This window comes from Rattus norvegicus, chromosome 6 (genome assembly GCF_036323735.1).
Source record: "Rattus norvegicus strain BN/NHsdMcwi chromosome 6, GRCr8, whole genome shotgun sequence".
NCBI classification, from domain to species: Eukaryota; Metazoa; Chordata; class Mammalia; order Rodentia; family Muridae; genus Rattus; species Rattus norvegicus.
The window spans coordinates 88,598,225-88,605,322 of NC_086024.1; the positions used below are offsets into that span (position 1 = coordinate 88,598,225).

At 43.5% G+C, this 7,098-nt stretch overlaps 1 pseudogene; it reads left to right on the forward strand.

Moving 5' to 3' along the window:
• The first annotated feature begins 4,825 nt into the window (after nucleotides 1-4,825).
• Eif2d-ps2 (eukaryotic translation initiation factor 2D, pseudogene 2) lies at nucleotides 4,826-6,707 on the forward strand (annotated as a pseudogene).
• Nucleotides 6,708-7,098: the final 391 nt, after the last annotated feature.

A 7,098-nucleotide genomic window follows, 5' to 3' on the forward strand; every position in this document is an offset into this window, starting at 1 on the left:
ATTCTTGAAGATTTTCAAGTTTTGTTGAATATAGGTTTTTATAGTAAGATCTGATGATTTTTTGAATTTCCTCTGAATCTGTAGTTATGTCTCCCTTTTCATTTCTGATTTTGTTAATTTGGACGCACTCTCTGTGTCCTCTCGTTAGTCTGGCTAAGGGTTTATCTATCTTGTTGATTTTCTCAAAGAACCAACTTTTGGTTCTGTTGATTCTTTCTATGGTCCTTTTTGTTTCTACTTGGTTGATTTCAGCTCTGAGTTTGATTATTTCCTGCCTTCTACTCCTCCTGGGTGTATTTGCTTCTTTTTGTTCTAGAGCTTTTAGGTGTGCTGTCAAGCTGCTGACATATGCTCTTTCCTGTTTCTTTCTGCAGGCACTCAGCGCTATGAGTTTTCCTCTTAGCACAGCTTTCATTGTGTCCCATAAGTTTGGGTATGTTGTACCTTCATTTTCATTAAATTCTAAAAAGTTTTTAATTTCTTTCTTTATTTCTTCCTTGACCAGGTTATCATTGAGTAGAGCATTGTTCAATTTCCACGTATATGTGGGCATTCTTCCCTTATTGTTATTGAAGACCAGTTTTAGGCCGTGGTGGTCCGATAGCGCTCATGGGATTATTTCTATCTTTCTGTACCTGTTGAGGCCCGTTTTTTAACCAATTATATGGTCAATTTTGGAGAAAGTACCATGAGGAGCTGAGAAGAAGGTATATCCTTTTGCTTTAGGATAGAATGTTCTATAAATATCCGTTAAGTCCATTTGGCTCATGACTTCTCTTAGTCTGTCGACATCACTGTTTAATTTCTGTTTCCATGATCTGTCCATTGATGAGAGTGGTGTGTTGAAATCTCCCACTATTATTGTGTGAGGTGCAATGTGTGCTTTGAGCTTTAGTAAGGTTTCTTTTACATATGTAGGTGCCCTTGTATTTGGGGCATAGATATTTAGGATTGAGAGTTCATCTTGGTGGATTTTTCCTTTGATGAATATGAAGTGTCCTTCCTTATCTTTTTTGATGACTTTTAGTTGGAAATTGATTTTATTTGATATTAGAATGGCTACTCCAGCTTGCTTCTTCTGACCATTTGCTTGGAAATTTGTTTTCCAGCCTTTCACTCTGAGGTAGTGTCTGTCTTTGTCTCTGAGGTGTGTTTCCTGTAGGCAGCAGAATGCAGGGTCCTCGTTGCGTATCCAGTTTGTTAATCTATGTCTTTTTATTGGGGAGTTGAGGCCATTGATATTGAGAGATATTAAGGAATAGTGATTATTGCTTCCCGTTATATTCATATTTGGATGTGAGGTTATGTTTGTGTGCTTTCATTCTCTTTGTTTTGTTGCCAAGACGATTAGTTTCTTGCTTCTTCTAGGGTATAGCTTGCCTCCTTATGTTGGGCTTTACCATTTATTATCCTTTGTAGTGCTGGATTTGTGGAAAGATATTGTGTAAATTTGGTTTTGTCATGGAATATCTTGGTTTCTCCATCAATGTTAATTGAGAGTTTTGCTGGATACAGTAACCTGGGCTGGCATTTGTGTTCTCTTAGGGTCTGTATAACATCAGTCCAGGATCTTCTGGCCTTCATAGTTTCTGGCGAGAAGTCTGGTGTGATTCTGATAGGTCTCCCTTTATATGTTACTTGACCTTTTTCCCTTACTGCTTTTAATATTCTTTCTTTATTTTGTGTGTTTGGTGTTTTGACAATTATGTGACGGGAGGTGTTTCTTTTCTGGTCCAATCTATTTGGAGTTCTGTAGGCTTCTTGTATGTCTATGGGTATCTCTTTTTTTAGGTTAGGGAAGTTTTCTTCTATGATTTTGTTGAAGATATTTACTGGTCCTTTGAGCTGGGAGTCTTCACTCTCTTCTATACCTATTATCCTTAGGTTTGATCTTCTCATTGAGTCCTGGATTTCCTGTATGTTTTGGACCAGTAGCTTTTTCCGCTTTACATTGTCTTTGACAGTTGAGTCAATGATTTCTATGGAATCTTCTGCTCCTGAGATTCTCTCTTCCATCTCTTGTATTCTGTTGGTGAAGCTTGTATCTACAGCTCCTTGTCTCTTCTTTTGGTTTTCTATATCCAGGGTTGTTTCCATGTGTTCTTTCTTGATTGCTTCTATTTCCATTTTTAATTCCTTCAACTGTTTGATTGTGTTTTCCTGGAATTCTTTCAGGGATTTTTGTGTCTCCTCTCTATGGGCTTCTACTTGTTTATTTATGTTTTCCTGGAATTCTTTCAGGGATTTTTGTGTCTCCTCTCTATGGGCTTCTACTTGTTTATTTATGTTTTCCTGGAATTCTTTCAGGGATTTTTGCGATTCTTTCAGGCATTTTTGCGATTCCTCTCTGTAGGCTTCTACTTGTTCTCTAAGGGAGTTCTTCACGTCTTTCTTGAAGTCCTCCAGCATCATGATCAAAAATGATTTTGGAACTAGATCTTGCTTTTCTGGTGTGTTTGGATATTCCATGTTTGTTTTGATGGGAGAATTGGGCTCCGATGGTGCCATGTAGTCTTGGTTTCTGTTGCTTGGGTTCCTGCGCTTGCCTCTCGCCATCAGATTATCTCTAGTGTTACTTTGTTCTGCTATTTCTGACAGTGGCTAGACTGTCCTATAAGCCTGTGTGTCAGGAGTGCTGTAGACCTGTTTTCCTCTCTTTCAGTCAGTTATGGGGACAGAGTGTTCTGCTTTCCGGCGTGTGGTTTTTCCTCTCTACAGGTCTTCAGCTGTTCCTGTGGGCCTGTGTCTTGAGTTCACCAGGCAGCTTTCTTGCAGCAGAAAAGTTGGTCTTACCTGTGGCCCCGAGGCTCAAGTTCGCTTGTGGGGTGCTGCCCACGGGCTCTCTGCAGCGGCAGCAACCAGGAAGACCTGTGCCGCCCCTTCCGGGAGCTTCAGTGCACCAGGGTTCCAGATGGTCTTTGGCTTTTTCCTCTGGCGTCCGAGATGTGTGTGCAGAGAGCAGTCTCTTCTGGTTTCCCAGGCTTGTCTGCCTCTCTGAAGGTTCAGCTCTCCCTCCCACGGGATTTGGGTGCAGAGAACTGTTTATCCGGTCTGTTTCCTTCTGGTTCTGGTGGTGTCTCAGGCACAGGGGTCCTGCCGCTCCCGGGCCCTCCCCCACGGGAGCCCAGAGGCCTTATACAGTTTCCTCTTGGGCCAGGGATGTGGGCAGGGGTGAGCAGTGTTGGTGGTCTCTTCCGCTCTGCAGCCTCAGGAGTGCCCACCTGACCAGGCGGTTGGGTCTCTCTCTCACAGGGTCTGGGGGCAGAGAGCTGCTGCTCAAGTTTTCTAATACACACCATTGCAACTAACTATGGAAACAACCCCATGAGATTTATATTATCCTGACTCTAGTTTAGGAAGTTGAGAGGTTAAGGCAGTTAAAGAACCTGTCAGCCTACAGAGCTTTAAAGTGACTGTCAAAGCTCTCTACCTTCCAAATCAGTGTGCAGCACATAAAACCAGCAAACTTCTATCTGGCCCCATTTAGTGTGCCCAGGCTGGAGCTGGAGGAGACCACCCACCAGAGTACCGTTTCCATTTTCACATCTTTTTTTTTTCTTTTTTTTTTGGATGTTTTGTATTTATCAAATGTTATCCCTTTTCCAGGTTTCCCCTCCGGAAACCCCTTATCCCATACCCCCTACCCCTGTTTCTATGAATGTATTCTTCCACACACCCACTCACTCCTTTCTGCCTCTCTGCCCTGGCATTCCCCTACACTGGGACATCGAGTCTTCACAGGACTAAGGGCTTCTCCTTCCATTGATGCCCAACAAGGCTATCCCCTGTTACATATTCGGATGGAGTCATGAGTGGCTTCATGTGTACTCTTCGGTTGGTGGGAGCTGGGGGTGGGGGTGGCTGGTTGGTTAATATCATTGTTCTTCCAATGGATTGCAAACACCTTCAGCTCCTTCAGTCCTTTCTCTAACTCCTCCTTTTGGGACCCCATACTCAGTTCAATGGTTGGCTGCAAGCTTCTGCTTTCTGAAAAGCAGACTCTATAGACCTTAACAGTCTTATTTTTCCCAGCTGCCAGCCTTTCTCAGAGCTTTCTCTTCCTTTTGCAGCCTACCAACTACTCAACTCGATCACACCAGTGTCCCATATGTCTGCCACATGTCCATTTATCAGAGTGTGCTCTTGCCCAGCCTTAATATTATCATATCTAAAACTCACATCCATACTTCCAATGGCACCTGCTTGCAGCTCAAGGGTTTTAATATCAGTACATACAGGAGAAATGAGATGTAGTCACAAAATACCATTAGACTTCCAGTCTGAGCATTTAAATGCACAGTTTGTTCATAGACAAAACCTTCTCCAAAGTCTAAGTTCATTTGCTTGTATTGGCTTTTCCTTTAAATTAAAAAGTTAGGGATAATTACATTTTGATAATCCCTGAGCCACTTCTGACAGACTAAGCCTTGTACACATCTGAAAATGACACTTGTATAATAACTGCTTGTAAAAACAAAACTGGGGATTAAAGCTATAAGCTTGCATTTTAATGTTCAAATACATAAAAGGAGCCAAAATAATAATGCAGATATCCTCCCTTACTCAGAAACTCCTCATGTAGAAGTTTGGAGATTATAAAACTAAAAACTCGTGGAAATAGCTTACTACTCATGGTGGGAAATGAAAATATAAGATTGGGTTGCTTTTTGCTCTGTTTTGTTCATTATTTATTTCTAAGGGGCACAACCGATTTATTTGTAAAGGGCACAACCAAGGTTTGCTTACCTTTTAAAAATAGTCAATTGTAGTTCTGGGACTAGGCTGGCCAACAGCAGAGCTATGTGCCCGGGTTCCTACCAGACTGATGTTTGGTCCTGAGTCCTCGGCATGGCTGTCTTTGGGGTTGAAGGCCAGGGAGCTGCCACATCCTCACTTTGTTGACAATCCTGGCATCTGTGCTCCTTTTTCCTGGGCTACTCCAGCAGGTGTGTTTGCTAAGGCCTTTCCGGTCAAGTCCAACACAACCATCAAGAGATCAGACAGGAGAAAACTTCCTGCTGATGTGACAACTGCTTTCCCCACCCTTGGAACAGATCAGATCTCTGATCTGATCCCTGGAAAGAAAGATCTAAGCATTATGAAGTTGTATGCTCACAAAGGGGATGTAGTGACTGTTACACAAGTGGTGGTAACCCCATCCTATTTGAACTGGAGAAAAAAATTATATCTAAAAGTGTAGTCCTATCTTCTACCAGCCTTTATAGCATGGCCCGTGGGACTCAAAAAACTAGTGGTGGGGAGGTTGGGGGAGCAGATTTGATGCTTCCAGGAGTAGTGGCGCTCCCTATTGGTCTGCCTCTGGTACTTTTAAGAACAGAGCTCTCATAGTAATCAGAGTGGCTGCCATGTCCACGATTCAGATGCTGGCTTCAGGCCTGAAAGCAAAGGGCTTCTCTGTGCTCCATACTTATCAGGACCACTTATGCAAATCTGGAGACAAGTGGTCTCCACTACCATTGCCCTACTGGCAGTGGTTCCCACAGATAGCAACGAGGAGAAGGTGGACATTGGTCTGCCTGGAAACCCAAAGAGCCTGACCCTGGAAGGAGAGGAGAATGGAAAGGACCCTCTCCCGGAAGTCTCTGAAAACACCAGCTCTAAGACCCTGAGCTACGGTTCCTTGGATGGCAAGCCTCTTCAAGAGCAAACGGAGGAGCTGTCACAGTAGTGCTTCCTACATGCCTTGAAGAGTCGAGTCAAAAAAAAAAAAAAAAAAAGCCTATCTCTCTTTATTCACCAGCACACTCCTTGGCAGTCACATGCTCTCCTGCTGCCCTAAAGGACAGCAACTAGATATAAAAAAAAAAAAATCAAGCTATAAAAAGTTATCTAAGTTCGGGGTTGGGGATTTAGCTCAGTGGTAGAGCGCTTGCCTAGGAAGCGCAAGGCCCTGGGTTCGGTCCCCAGCTCCGGAAAAAAAAAGAACAAAAAAAAAAAAGTTATCTAAGTTCCTGCACCACATGCAGCAGGAGCCGACTCTCCAGGCAAGGATGCTGAAAGGGGGTGGAGAGCATTGTGGCTGTGAACTGGAGGTACCGGGATGTCCAGGAAGGTAGCAGGGAATAGCCCTATCTCTCTCCAGGTATAAAATCCCTCTAACTGTGTCCCCGCCAGCACGACCCAGCTCTTCCTGGAGTCTGGTCACAAAAAGGAGAGCAGCCTTGAGGGCAGTGAGGTTCAAAGGATCATCACCGACCATGCCAAGAGAAACAACCCGGTTGATGCAGACAACAGAAATCTGGTGAAGTTGGATCCTGGCTTATGTGACTGCATCTTACAGAACAATGAACCTTGGTCATGAAGCATTGGTGGGAATATCCCCTGACCAAGAGTTTGAAAAATCCGCAGCCTGCCTAACAAGTGACATTTCCTGGCCAGGAACCCATTCTAAAGAAAGGAAAACTCTGTCCAACTGATTTCATTTTTACACAGAATAAAATTGTAATGAAAAGGTGACTGTGGTCCAGAACTTGGAAACCTATGGTCTCGATCCCTGCTCAGTGGCTGCCATTCTCTAGAAGTGATGTCAAGCCAGCATCATCATCTCCCCTGCCCCTGGGACCAAAGACAGGGCAGGTCCAGGGGAACCAGATCTACCACCTTGGCCAGCTACTGCTTGAAGAATAGCAGCTCCAGGAAAATAAATCCAAGGCTTAGAAAAGGCCCCCAAACCTGGCAAAAAGTGACAAGACTCATTTTATACAGTGGATCCCATGGGAACTCAGCTTCTGAGCTGATAACTTGTATGAGCAGTTACAACTTTTGCAAATAAAAACTGTAACTCTTTACTGAAAGCTTTTATTCTAAAAAAAAATAAGTAAATAAATAAAACTAGTCAGTTAGAAAACAAACCTCAGGGCTAGGATTATCAGTACATTCACTGACTATGCTGTCCATGGAACATTGGCTTCAGCAAAACTTCCCCTTACAACGCCTTCTGTTTCTATTTTGTCACAATGTCTCTGAAGAACACTGAGATGCCAAGAGATCAGAGGCCACAAGGAGAGAAGTCTGCAGCTATGACAAAAGGCTATCTGGCACAAATCTGACCCGTGTGAATAATGGCATCGGCTTTGG